Here is a 15,644-nt window from a genome sequence, read left to right on the forward strand (position 1 = left end):
GGCTTTGCAATATTGTAGCCGGTTAACAATTGAACGTGCAGACGGTACGTCATAATACAGTGTATACGTTCGGGGAACGGCTGGTAGATATGGTGCAAAAGCAATAATTGAGGTTAAAGAAAGGCATTCCTAGCTGGGCTTGAACCTAGGACCCTGTGTTCCCAAGACTGGGACCTTACCCACTAGGCCACAGGCAGACTAGCTGTTTGTACTGAAAATGTTTCAGAGTAAAAAGGTATGGGTATTTTGCGTGTGAATGCAAGTTTTTCATTAGGTCGTGTAGGTGAAGATTTGGCGGGTGTCGATAAAATGTCCAATGGGGAGACATGTTATTAGTGGGATAGGCGGCAGGAAAAATAAGAATGAGAAGAAGAAGAAGAAGAAGAAGGAGAAAACGCAAAATCCCCTTAGTTTGGGGCTTTATTGTGTGGACATGTGAAGTTGTTTATGAAATCTGTCTGTTGAAATGGGGTGAGAATGTACAGAATTTAATGTTTTTAAGGGCTGAGTGTCTGTGGCTGTTGTGGTTATTTCTGTGGGGAACCCTGAAAAGTGCCAAACTCTCGGTGCTGTATAGGTATGGGGCATGCCCCCGCCAAGGCGTAACTTGGCGGGATGGCATACCTGCCATCCAAATTACATATTACATTACAGGCATTTGGCAGACGCTGTTATCCAGAGCGACGTACAACAAAGTGTATAACCATAACCAGGAACAAGTGTGACGAAAACCCTAGAGAGAAGTACCGTTCCAAGTGCAGGGAGCAACCGCATAGTTCAACTTGGAAAATGTAGGTTAAACTGATTAACACTAACACAAACAAGAACAGCAACAACGCAGTCTATGCAAAAATACAAGCAATTATTAAGACGAGTGCATTAAGTCACCTACGAAACAGCTACCTAGTTACAACCCTAAGCTTACAGTCAATTTAGAGATTAAATTGAGAATAGTATACGATTTCTCTCAGCATAATGACGGATTCAAAGACTAAACAAACTCACCCGATATTGTCTTCAAATCGATCCATGCCAAAGAAAAGTAATGATTCATCCTCTCAAAAAGCTTTTACTAACAAACTTTTAGTAGCAAAAAACAAAATACCAACTCGCCATCCATGCTACCTACGCGCAGAGTACCGTATTATTTATTCAGACACTGGCAGACTACAGCATAAATTGCGTCTTTTGTTTATATTCAATATTAGTAATTGCAGCGAGAAACTGCAGCTGTAGATACAAGATAGTTCATATTATGGTAGCAACGGAACGAAGCGGACTACATATATATTACCGTCATTGTTTTATTATACCAGCGTGTTTTCGCGTGTTTGCACAGAAACTCAAAACCAATAAAATCCAATCAATAAAATGGTTTAGCTCAGGGGTGGGCAAACTTTTTGACTCGCGGGCCACAATGGGTTTTCAAATTTGACAGAGGGGCCGGGCCAGGTGCATTTGGAGGGAGTGTTTGGGCTGGATATACTAAAGCATTAAATGTAGTGTGTGCAAACCTCATAGCACAGTAAGAACACTACAACCCAATTTATTAACTGTCTTTCAAATGTGAAAAATAGCCCTTATCAATTAATAAATTTGTCTCAAGGAATATGCAAGATATGACATTTACATACTATTTCGCAGATACTGGGATGAGGAAATGTAAATAGATTCAAATAACACACGCACTGTGATTTATCAAGATTGCGTCTGTTTTTAATAAGTTTCAATTTAAGGTGCAAAGTTAAAGAAATCAACATTTATTGAAAAATGGAATCACTTTCAACATTCAAAACATATTATTACACAACGAAATACTCAAGCTCAATAATATCTACTTGTGTTAAACGCAAAATCATAAATGGATTGTCTTGACCGCGCGCTCTACAAACTCGCTACGGAAGACCTCGCCTTCATGCGCAAACAGTACACGTGTATTGTTGCCAAGCACACAGACATGGGCTGTATTAAATATCCTACCTGTAGCTGAAAATTTAAATTAAGAGCGATGTGCGGCGTGTTAATTGAGCTACTGTACCGGTGCTGTGCGTAAATACGCATTGCTCTTAATTAAAAGACGCACTTCCAAACTTTCCAAATGCATTTTTTCAAAACACAGAAGAAAAACTCACCATTTCAGTGGGAACAGTGTTGTTGGTCTCCCTTTTTTGCCAGTGCATCAAAGTCTGGAGTTAGTTTTGTTGTGGCAATTCTCAGGACAGATCTGAGGTGTTGGTCAGTTAACTTGGATCTGTGATGGGCTTTGTTGATTTTCATGACGCTAAACGTCTGTTCACACACGTAAGTCGAGCCAAACAACACCAGCATCTTCTGCGCCGTCCTCCGGAGGTTTGGAAACGCGGTCTCGTTAAGTGAAGCGTAAAAGTCATTCAGTTTAAGAGACTTGAACTTCTCCTTTGAGACGGAGTCAGACTGAAGATCGATCAGTTCTAATTGCAGCTCCTGCGGTGCTAATTCGGGGTCTTGTGACAGGGGACAGGACACCAGTTGAAGTGACTTGTCAATTTTTTCAAAATCACAGAACCGACGGCAAAATTCTCTGTGCAGATCGTCCAGCGATTTGCAGTATTTCTTCGCATTTCGGGCGGCCTCTTTCTGCACGGCTAGTGTGGGGAAATGTGCGAAAGATTTGTTTGACATTTGCCTGGAGAATAAAACCAGCTTGGATTTGAAGGCTCTCACATTTGTGTACATGTCGTGCGCAAACTGATCTTTACCCTGTAGCTTCACGTTCAGCTCATTCATGTGTGAAAATATGTCCACAGCAAACGCAAAGTCACAAAGCCAGTTTGTGTCGCTCAGCTCGGGAAATTCTTCGGATTTCCCCATTAAATTAAAAAATGAGCGAATCTCGTCTTTGAGCTCCCAGACTCGTTGAAACACTTTCCCCAAACTTAACCAGCGAACGCGAGAGTGGTAAAGTAGGTCCTGGTGATCCGCATTAGTTTCTTCCAGAAACGTAATGAACTGACGATGATTAAGTCCCTTTGCTCGTATGAAGTTAACAAGTTTTACAACTGGATCCACGACGTGATTAAGCTGCAATACAGACTTACACAGAGACTCCTGATGAATGATGCAGTGAAGTAAAATAACATTCTGGTCAGGGTTTTCTTCTTTCACTTTATCCTGGATTCTTTTCAGCAGCCCGATGTTTTTTCCAGTTAAATTTGGCGATCCATCCGTGGTGACATTGGCAAGTTTACTCCAAGGTAGCTTCATTCTCTCGATGACAGCAGACACCTGTCCATATAAGTCCTCTCCTCGCGTTTTCCCTTTCAGTGATTCCATGCTCAAAAGCTCTTCCGTTATCTCAAAACTGTCGTTAATCCCTCGGATAAAAATTAGGAGCTGAGCAGTGTCTTTTATGTCGTTACTTTCATCCAGTGCTAGTGAATATAACTTAAAGGACTCCGCCTTTTTGTTTAACTCGCTGACTATATCTTCGTCAATCAGTTCCACGCGACGAGTCACTGTCCTGCGTGCTAAACTAATTTTTTCAAACTTGGCTTTGCTCTCCGGACACAAGAGACCTGCTGTCTCTACCATGCACTCTTTCAAAAACTCGCCTTCGGAGAAAGGCTTGCTAGCCTTTGCTAATTTGAATGCCAGCAAATAACTTGCCTTGGTACTTGACTCTTGAATTGCAGTTTGTCGGTGAAAAAAGTTCTGTTGATTCTGTAAATTAGCTGCCAACCTCTGAGCAGTAGCCGCCCGTTCTTGTGTTGACTGCTTGCTAGCATAGTTTGCATGTTTCGTGGCAAAGTGACGGCTGATATTGTACTCTTTGAAAACCGCAACAGCTTCTTGGCATATCAGACATACAGCCTTTGATCGGACTTCAGTGAAGAAGTATTTTGTTGTCCACTCCTTATTAAACACTCGGCATTCGCTGTCCACTTTCCTTCTCTTTGGTCCGCTCATTTTTACAGAAGGGCTTAATGGTGACGTGAAACGAAGTGAAAATTAAAGTGAAATAAAGAGAAATACGCGCCACTCCAACAACGGTCAATGTGTTTCGAGTGCGCCATCTATTGGGGAAAGGTGGGCATTGCAGGGAAAGGGGAAAAAAGAAGGTTTTTACTATAATTTGGACAAGTTCGGCGGGCCGGATTAAAAAGCCTAACGGGCCGTACGTGGCCCGCGGGCCGTAGTTTGCCCATGTCTGGTTTAGCTATTTCTCAGCATAATGACAGATTCAAAGACTAAACAAACTCACCCGATAATGTCTTCAAATGGATCCATGCTCAAGAAAAGTAATTATTCATCCTCTCAAAAAGCTTTTACTAACAAACTTTTGGTAGCCTAGCATACACTCTGGCTGGCACTGTCTTCCATTGCTTCCATTGCTGACGTTCAGACCGTCCCCTCACTGATAAAAACTAGACCCTACGGTGTCGGATTACTTGCGTCGCCATGGATGTCGCTTGCCGTAAAGAAGTTTACTAGATGTCGTAACACTTAGATTTGGAGCTCCAGCTCTTCCACACCCCACCTAATAATAAAGTCCAAATGGCGGGCAAACAATATGGCGGACATAGGTGCTCCCAATGGCAAAGTTGTAGAGCACGTTCAGATGCATCGGTCGATGAAGTTTTGTGTTGATCTGACTTACGGTGTGGGAGTTATGACCTTTTAAACATGACCCTTTGTTATAGCGCCACCATCTGGCCGACATAGGTGATTTGTAGTGCCTGAGTAGTGGGGGGCCATAGGAACCCACCTACCAAATTTGGTTGGTCTACAACTTATGGTTGCTGAGCCTCAGACATTTTAGCGGAGAAAGCTTCCAAGCCCAAACGAAAAAGTCAAAATGGCGGGCAAACAATATGGCGGACATAGGTAGTGCCAATGGCAAAGTTGTAGAGCACGTTCAGATGTATAGGTCAATTAAGTTTTGTGTTGATCTAACGTATGGTGTGGGAGCTATGGCCTTTTACGCATAACCCTTTGTTATAGCGCCACCATCTGGCCGACATAGGTGATTTTTAGTGCCTTAGTAGTGGGGGGCCATAGGAACCCACCTGCCATATTTGGTTGGTTTACAACTTATGGTTGCTGAGCCTCGGACACTTTTAGCGGAGAAAAATAAGAATAATTAAAGCCGCAAGCGGCGTTGGGAGGGGTCCAAGCATTGGGCATACATGCTTTTTTGCAGTATTGTGGCTGCTATGGAGCGATGTTAAAATGGTTTTTATTGTCATGATCATATATGTTCATCCAACATATGTAGTGAATATCATGATGATTGTAGGAAATATTGATGACTTACGGGCAATTTTGTGGTAAGAGACATGTTTCGTCAATGTTAGAGAAGTGTGTTGGTTGACAGTGGGCATAACGTGTATGTGACTGGGCCCATTTATATTGCGTTTATGTAGGTTGTTCTGCTGAGGCTGTGTCTGTGATTTGGTGCTGAGTGGGGCAAAATTGAAAAAGCCTTGTAGAAAATCTGTTTTTCAAAAAAGTAAAAGTGGTGGGCAAAGAATATGGTGGACATAGGTGGATACAATGGCAAAGTTGTAGAGCATGTTCAGATGCATAGGTGAATGAAGTTTTGTGTTGATGTGGATTATGGTGTGGGATTTATGGGCTTTTTAAGCATGACCATTTGTTATAGTGGCACCATCTGGTCGACATAGGTGATTTATAGTGCTTGAGTAGTGGGGGGCATAGGAAGCCATGTATCAAATGTGGTTGGTGTAGGACGTATGGTTGCTGAGTCTGAGAAACTTTTAGCAAAGAAAAATAAGAATAATTCTAACAGAGACAATAGGGTTTCAGCAGCTTTGCTGCTTGGAGCCCTAATAAGAACTAGATAGTATAGATGGCAGTAATGTTGATTCCCTTTGGAGATGAGGTAGCATGACATGGCTTGTATCCAAGATCTGTAGTTTCATATGATACCACTACTGTCAGGGTAGCTTAAAAATGGGGCTGCTTGAGGTAGACTGTAAAATACAAATATGGCTAAGTATAAAATGAAGTCTGTACAGTGTGTTAAGAAAGTTTTCGTAAGACAATGTGAGAATGGTAAAGATGTAGTGATTTTTAGTCCAAGAAGTCCAGTTAATGTCGTTAAGGATAATTGCATATTTAAATGTATTATTTAATGTAACCAGTAATAGGAGAAAAGTAATTGTTTATTTGAAAGTGTTTTGGAAAATGACACAGAAAGGACTGGGAATCGCAAATAAAATGGCAAGTGATGAGAAAAACACCAAGTAAAAATGTATGCAAATAAAAAATGTGAAAAGACAAATAAAAATCATGAACAAAATGGCAAGAGATCAGAAAACACCAGGTGAAAATCTATGGAAATAAAACATGTGAAAAGGAAAATCACAAAGAAAAAAGACAAGAGATCACAAAAAGATTAAGTAAATTTTTAAAATTGTAATATAAATAAAGAGAAAAATACAGAGTAAAATCATAAGTAAAATGGCAAGAGCACAAAATGTAATATACAAAATAACGCACATGGGCCATCCAATTATTGGTCATCCCCTGTATGCCCCTCTCCACAGAATGAGATTGTATTTTTAGCGGTAGCTGACGAGGGGGGGGAGGCACATGCTTTTTAAAATGAGTTATGAAATAATACCATATAAGGTGGGGCACTGGAAATATTTGAATTGGGAAGTACTTTGTGAGAAAGAAATAACAGAATATATACAGTTCCATGGGTTCAAGTTGTGTCAAACAAATAAGGAAATATATACAGTGGTCTATAGCTTTAATTTGTGTGAAAGAACTGGAAAACATATACAGTGAGTGCTCAATTGGTAGAGTTTGTGAAATAACGGGAAAATATACAGTACTCCACTGGCAACACTTTGTGTAAAATAAATGGGAAAATATACAGTGAGTGCTGCATTGCTACACTTTAAGTGACTGCTGCACAGCCTACTTGTTGCAAAGTGTGCACTGTTTGTTTCAACATCTTATTTTACGGGGCTTTGTGGAAAAATATTCAAATGCACTATAATATGGGAAGGTGTCAGGATTGGGTGCATATGGAGATGCTGAAGTAGGCAGCCAGGTGTTGTTCCTTGAAGCTGGTTTCGGAGGTCTGTTTTCACCTGAGGATAAAGGAAAGAAAAAAGGAAAACCAGAAAGTGCAGTAATATAAAGAAAATGCGTAATTATTTGTTGTGCTTTTCAAAGTGATGCTCTTACCCTGTTCATCGTCAAGAAATCATGTTGACAGTTCATACTGGAAATGGGGATAAGTAGTGCAATGCATTTACAGAATATAGTGTTGTTTTCCCAAAGATGGTATTTGTTGATATAATTGTGGTGCATATCGATTTTCTATTTTCAAAATGTATCCCAAAATTTCTTCATGATTAGAAGAAATTTTGGAATAGCGCTTCCGATATTGCTTGTGTTGAAAGTGCTGTAACTGAAACAGGGATAGATGTAGCCACTTGCCACATCTGTCAAAAATGTAAGCAAGTCAGGCAGTTTTCACGGGAGGGGAAAATTTTATGACAGCGTGCTAACCTTGACAAGCCAGCTGTATTGTAATGTTAAGTTATATCTATCTATACTAGGTCTACATGCTTGTAATAATTATTTGAAGATGGCTTGGAGATTGACAGTGTTTTGTCAAGAACATAGGTAAGGACTTTGAGAGTTCAGTGAATGCACAGTTATGGAAAAATGTGCAAGGTTAATGAGACTAACCAATTGTGAACTCCTGGGTGATGATCAGGAATTGCAGCTGATTTGTCTGGGGAAAACACAACAAACTTCTCCTCACATTGCAAGGTGAGGAAAGGAGGCATTACAGCATGGGATGATTTTTGGGAAGGGAGAGAGATGGATTGGCACGAACGGGGCAACACCTGAGCGATCAATGTTCTGGGATCTTTAAGTGACAAATAGAATCAAATTCGGTTTAACATGTATGGAAAGATGGTGATTTAAGCACTAGTTGCCATTATTGCTTCGTAGCTAATGGCATTGGTCTTGTGTCATAGGCTGCATGAGAGGAATAATTGATTCACTTTGTTTTCTGAAATTGTATTGATTTACTGAAAACTCAGACAATACAGTTATGGAACTGAAATATGTTTGCATTATTTGAATATCAATTTTATCAAGATGTGTTATCTTTGACATAGATACGGTCGATTAAGGTTGCCTTTTCAGTAGTCAGTAGTGCTTGTTTAATAGTGAGTGTATCCATGTTGCTGCATGAAATCTTGAACAGTTTGTGTAATGAAGAGATTTTCATTGAAGTTGCCCATTATTATTTTGGTTCCCAAGAATGTGTCAAGATGAATCAAATGCAGCAGTTTTGTTCTGAAAGTAACCAAACTGTAGGATGGTGGTCTGTAGAGGATGGCAACGTTTGCTTCCAGTGGGCTTTATGTTGAATGTTAAACATTCAATGTTTAGACATGGCAAATGTGTGATGTTGCAGTCTGCATCATTTTTAAAGTAAACTCCAACACCACCATGCTGCTGTTTCTTCAGTTCCATGAAGATATGTTCAGTGTCATCATATGCAAGGCACCTTGGTTTGCTGTAAATGAAAAGTTGTTGAGATGAGTGTCTTGGGTAGAATGTTCTTGTTTAGCCATGTTTCTGTCACACAAATGACGTCAGCTGCAAATACCTGTGATCACATTGAATGTCTTGATATGAGCAGAAAGTCCTTGAACATTGTGCAAAAAATTCTGTACGTTGTATTGAAGGATTGAAGTGGTGGCTCAATGAATGCAGGCATGTTTTGTATTGAAGTGTGAATTGTGTCATTAGCATATATAGCAGTGGCTTTAAAATCTTCATGATGAGTCCTTCAAGAGATGTTACATGACTCAGTGCTACATATGCTTGTCCAGAGCTAAACATTTTCTTGAGAGAGACAACAGCTTTCTCCACTGTTAAGCCTTGTACTTTGTGAACAGTGCAAGCCCAAGCTAACTTTCAGAGCAAACTGACGTCTCACACCACCACTGTTTGTTATTCTGTCCTCTTCAGGCTCAATTGGTGTGGCTTTTTCCAGTCCAGTTTGGAGGGTGGTTTCTTATTTCGAGCCATTTTTCCGACTTTTTCATTATCAAAGGTGACATATATCCTTGATGGGAAAGTGTCATCATCCTTGTAACATATGTCAGAAACTGTTCCAAAACTCCATTTGCAAGTCCATCTGAAACATCAATGTTTTTCAGTAACATGACACTGTGCATGTATGCCAAGATGCAGTGTATTTACCAAACAAGTATTGTAAACTTTGAGATGGTGTGTCATTTTCTTTCAAGCGACCAGTTTTAGCATCCCTGTCAAAATCTTGAGCTTCAATGGAAGTGGTATGAGGGCACATTTTGTCCAACATCTGAAAATTATGAGTGTCAACTTGTTGGTTTGTTGCATAAATGTGAAGATCTTCACTGAATTCTCCTTCTCCTGTCTCACGACTTTTCAGCATGTTGATATCTTCTTGTTGCAGTGGTTGCTTTTTCTTGTGTGTTTCTTAAGCTGATTTCAGCAACTGTGCAAAGTTGTGTCTTTCTGTCTGAGATTTCGTGAGTTCTGTTACAGCAAAATGACTTTGCCATAAGTTAACACCACTTGGTTGTGTATACAAGGGTTTTCCTTTGACTGGTGGCAATTGATATAGGTCTCCTTCTGCAATGATAGACACTTTACCAAAAGAGGAATAGTCACCTGTTTGTTTGATCTGTCTTAACCGTCCATGGATATATGTAAGAAGTTTATGATCAACCATTGAAATTTCATCAATAATCAGTATTTAGAGCTTGTTGAGTTTGGCTCTCAAAGTATTAATTTTTTCTTCTGCAAGTGGTTGATATGGTAATGAGACATCTATTCCAATTGAAAAACAATTGTGTATTGTAGCAGCATCAATGTTGTAAGCAGCAACACCAGTTGGAGCAGTGAGTAACACATGCGTGTCATCTGGGTTTTCTGATAGCTCTGATAAGATAACGACATGCTTCATAATTGATTGCTTTTATCAGGTGGGACTTGCCTGTGCCAGCTCCTCCAGTGATGAATACATAAAATGGATCTGGGTTTTCATTGTTGAGTTTTTGTAAACACCACTGGCGAATCTTGTAAAATAACTGCAACTGTTTTTAATTTAGTGATCGTAGCAGACACATTGCAGCGTCCTTTTTCAACCCACAGAACCTAGGTTCAATTGTGAAAGTGTTGGTTTCATCTGGCTGCAGATCGGGAAGAATTTCATCAGTTTCCTCTGTGTTTGTTACATGATTGGTCATTGCTTCCAGACACTGTAGACGTTGTAATTCTGATTCTGGGCAAATTAGCGCCCATGGTCCATCTCTGTTTAGATGTTCTTGAGCCTTGTCAATTCCATCAGCTTCTTTTTCAAACAGTTTCTGGTTTGTGTCAACCAGAAATGTCACAGCCTTAAGTTCAGTGGTCATCATTTTGACAAACCCTGTGTGAGAGAAATCTTCAAAGGTGTTGAAGTTTGGTGGTTTCAACTTACAATCATAGTAATGAGGAAGGAATAGGCCTAACTGTAGAATACTGTGGTAATATTTCTCTGGATTTTTTGTGCGTGAGAAGCGGGCATAACGCACAACAGCAGAGTCTGTGCGTGTCCTCTTCATTACAAATCCTAAGTCCTTATCCAGTTTTATGGTGTTAGGTGATGACTTGTCAGATTTTGACAGAATTCTGTACTCTGATGCAAAGGTTGCCAAACACATTTCAGGAAATGCTTCTGTTTTTGGTCTTCCTTTGTATTTGTCTGTGATGCTGTTCATCCATATGCTGTCTTTTTCAGTGTTAATACATTCGAGTCTTTTCTGAAGAAGATGAAGTGGAAGACTCATTTTGATAGGATGTTCACCAGTTGGAATGAACTGAACCTTTCTTGATCCCCCTTTGAGTCTCATATTTGTTAATCGGTAAATGCTCTCTTGCGCAGATACTTCTCGGTTATGAAGATAAACACTGCCAAGTTTCCGTAAGGCTAGTATGGCATCAATATTATTTGAGGCCTCTTTTTGTGCTCGTTGTAGCAATAATCCCATTTCTCTCTCTTGGTTAGATATATAAGATATTATATACACAATGCAAGAGTAGGCATCAACAACATACTGAATATCCATATTTGCATTCCAGCATCTGAGAAGTTGTGTGTTGTACTGATTTACCTAAACTTCGGATGGTTTTCTCTGGAAAACAACATTGTTTTTTTTTGTCATGCGTATGTATGCAGCTTCAAACAGCTCCTGGGATATACCAATAGATGCAAAGAGGGAATCTGCAGAGTCAAAAGATGTGTCAGAATTCATCACAACTTGCCGTACTCTCTCCATAATCTGTCCTGCAAGTTCCATTGAAAGCCTTGGATGATTGATTTGTTGTTGTGGTTCTTTTTGGTTAGGCTCACTATTGTGGTGCATTTGTTCTTCAGAAATTTTATTCCTTGTGATGAAAGTGTTTTTTCATGGTGGTCGCAGGAAGTTAAAGCAGTAAAAGTTTTTTTCTGCAGCTCTTTGAATGCCTTTTGCTGTGTTGTTGCACAGTAGAGACAATGTCGTGCATTTCCTTATCATTGACAGGTGGCATTTCACATGTCACATATTGATCAATAAATGCTACAACATCTGCATCATCAGCTTTATCAACTTGAGGTGCATTTTCAACCCAGAATAGACAATGAGTATGAGGTGAACCTCGTTGTTGAAATTCCACTCTGTAGAAGTAGTCAACAATTTTTCCAATTGGTTGAGCTGGTGACATGATGACATCTTTAAGGAAACAACGAAAGTGATAATCAAACATTCTGGCAGCTGTTACGGGATTCTTTCTCAAGAGATCACATCTCTCTGACCAGTCCAGATGATCAGCATTTATATGTTTCCCTTCTAGCCGGAGGAAAATTTCCAATGTCTCTTTCCATCGCATGTCAGCTGAAGAAAATGAGCAAAACCATGTTGGGATTCCAAGTTGTCTGACAATTGCAAAAAGATTTTTCTGAACACTTTGCCAGAAAGCAGGTGTGCCTCTGATAGGTTTCATGAATTTGTATCCCTTGTCAAAATTGAGAATTCTTTGAAGTGAATGTTTGTTCATTAGCATGTCTGATGTAATTTTTCTGCCAGAGTCGTATCCTTTTCTTAGTGCAATAGATACATTTGAGACCACTTGGTTAATCTCAGATAAATATTGTGCATAAAAAATGTAGTCCAGGTTCTTTGCAAATCTCCCATCTGCATTGAGTATCCGGTTATTCAAATATCTACACAAGGTCAACTTTTCTTCCCTAGTATCATTAAAAGTACCGGTTCCTTTGGGGAAAAGAACAGGAAAGCATTTTGATTCATTGCCTTCATTGGTTAATAATCTGACTGGGTTGTTGTCTTGGGGCCGGAGACAAAATTCCATCAAAGTGCTGATCCATCACCTCTTGGACAATATCAACAGGTTGTAAATATGTATCATTGAACATTCCATGTTGCTGTGTATCATGTATTGTTTCATCAATGTCTTCATCATCTGGTTTTGTTTCAATGGATTGTTCATCATAAGCGTTTTCTGGATTAACCTGAACACAGGTTTCATTGTCAAAAGACATAGCTTCACGTGTGCTGATGTATGTCATCATTTTCATTGGGTTGTTCAATTTTGTTCAGTGGATTAATCCATTCGTTGTTGAAGGTAATATCTTTATACCATGGGTTATGTTGTTTCAAGTACGAGAAAGCTTTATGAATAGCAGCAGTGTTTACATATTGATATTCATAGTGGCCTTTGTATGTTAACTTTCTCTTTAATTTCACACGGATCATTAAATCATCATGCTCTGGTCTTGGAAGTATACTTGCAATCTGAGGGACATTAGATGATACACACGTGACAGGTCCATGAACACCATTTTGTCCCCCTTTTGGTAAAGCAAGCATCTTCATAAAAGGAATGTTTATTGCAATGAAATGTTGTTCCAACGAATTTAAATTCTTCAGCTGTGGTGGAATGGGATCCAAAACCAAATTATTTGCAACACTTTCTGGAGGCATTCTGCCTTGAAGAAGTTTTCTGTGACATGTGTAACAAATCCACAGTGTACTATTAGGATCTGTACAGTGTTTTACAGAGGTGCTTTCACATTTGTGAAGGTACGTTTCAGTAATGCTTCAGTAACTGGCTAATGAAGCTATAGCATTCCCTCTTTTTCCATATGTGTCTTTTTTTACATTGTATAACTTGATGTTTAAACAGCTGTCGATGGCATACGGAGCATACATATTGGGGACCAGTGCTAACCTTGTCTTTGAATTCCTGAACAATGTAGTCCATTTGTTGTCTTTGTTTCTTTGATCCAATCCTTCTGGTAATATTGTACTGTTTCAGATATTCCTTGTGTTGTTGATCAGTGGCATATTTGTCTATGCTGTATTGTTTTGTCCTTGCACGGTGTTGTTGATCAGTGGCATATTTGTCTATGCTGTATTGTTTTGTAGTTGCACGGTGTTGTTCATAAGTGGCATATTTGTCTATGCTGTATTGTTTTGTACTTGCACGGTGTTGTTCATCAGTGGCATATTTGTCTATGCTGTATTGTTTTGTACTTGCACGGTGTTGTTTATCAGTGGCATATTTTTCTATGCTGCACTTCTTATTTGCACGGTGTTGTTCATTAGTGGCATATTTGTGTGCACTGTATTGTTTCACATTTGTCCGGTGTTGGGCATCAGTGCTGTATTTGTTTATGCTGCCTTCTTTGATGGTTTTCTTGTAGGTGTCATCTTCATTGTATCTTTTAATTCCTCTTTTATTTTTTATATTTTTTTATATCTTGGAATTGTTTGTTTATTTCATATTGCTTGTTTTTTCTGTCAAGCTCACGTCGACTTGAAGAACTCCTTATCTGATGTGACTGTGGCCATTCATTGGATTTGTTGCAGAGTTTAGTGCATTGGTCAGAATTGTGTTGCTTCACGTATGTAACTACATTGCCCATTTAGGGAGTACCCTATTTAAAGCCTTATAACTCCAGATGTGAACACCACAGAGACTTGAAAAATGGCTTAAATGAAGCAAGACATTTGTACAATTTACAATACTAACAGAGATTAGTTTATATTCATAATTTTGGAAGAAATAAAGTGCCACAAATGCAATTGTTTTGACAAAAAATCTAAAATAAATTTGCACTTTTTAAGTTTGCAATGAAATACTGAGAGATTGCATATATACAGCAGGTTAAACTATACATGTGCTGGATCAAAAACTTCTTGACCACAAGTTCATAAAGTCTAAGGGTGGATATGTAGAACTACTATAGATGTATGAAGCAAAAACTAAGCAGTGTACCCAGCGTCTCCAAATCTATCCAAAATGTCTAAATTATGCATTGTTGTAAATCACAACATATTCACGTATTTCACTACAAATCAACTGTTTTGACTCAAGAAAATCACTGTTGCATAATTTTCAAATGGGAATTACAAGCTTTCAGTCAGTACAGTGGTCTAAAATAGCTAGGGGTCCAGAAACATATCCAAAATCTCTCCAAAATTAAATAAAATGTCCATTATGAGGCATATAAATGAGCCCCTTATGAAGGTTTAAGATGGAACATTGATATCAGATTTAAAAAATAATGCAAAAATATTGTCACACAATGCGGTACAGTGTAATAAATGTGTAATAATTAACTCTTGTATGTATTTCTATACTCTGTACTCTCGTATGTTTTCTTGTATGGGGATGGGACTACATGAAAACAATTTTCAACCATCCACCACGTTTTGGCAATGTTCCAACTCCCTCGTCATCACTGCTGCATTATCTAGCGGAGCTAATGAGTGAATCAAGTGTAACGTTAGATGAAATTAAATTGACTGGCTGAAATACGTGAAAAAAACTACAATGCGCTTTCGTGCAGGTTACCCGCGCTAACTGTTGGTTGATTCACGTCTCCAACAGCAATCCAAACAGTTATCATGACAAAGCTATATAACATGGCTTAAAATGATCCACGTTAGAAGTGTTTTATCTGCGTTTTTACTGTCTGGTTAGCTTGCTACTTTGACGCTTGACTAGATTACACACTCGCTTGCAATAACGCTTTGGCTATTGACACAGCATCATATAGTAGCTAATATCATTATCTCAGATAAAAAAACAAATGTGTGATGCATTCAATCACCATTTTATTTTGGCTGGTTATTTATTTGAGAATACAGCGATGTCCTCTGGAAATGTAGATCCTACGCTGCTTATGTGCTCACTGCCACTTCATAAAGGCTTGCTGGCCAGCTAGCTTGCTAAAGTGAACCAAATATGTTAGCTAGCTCGCTCGCTTGATAATAAGGATTGATAAACATAGTGGTCATGTAAACGCATTTAATTAAAAACTTTCCCTAAATATATACATACCTTTATTGCGGCAATTGAATCTGTGCAGACAAGTCTTGCAGTGGAGAATATTGGATAAGGCACGAGTGACTAACGTCTTATTACAGAAGTAGCACGTAAACTATTTCACACTTGTATTAGAGCTCCCTCTACTGGATAATTCTAGTAAATAGCAATTACAACGTTCAAACAGACAAGTACAGATAAATAATCAATGTTTTTTTTGTTTATTATACTTATTTAAAAAT

Source organism: Anguilla rostrata, chromosome 7 (genome assembly GCF_018555375.3).
Source record: "Anguilla rostrata isolate EN2019 chromosome 7, ASM1855537v3, whole genome shotgun sequence".
Taxonomy (NCBI): domain Eukaryota; kingdom Metazoa; phylum Chordata; class Actinopteri; order Anguilliformes; family Anguillidae; genus Anguilla; species Anguilla rostrata.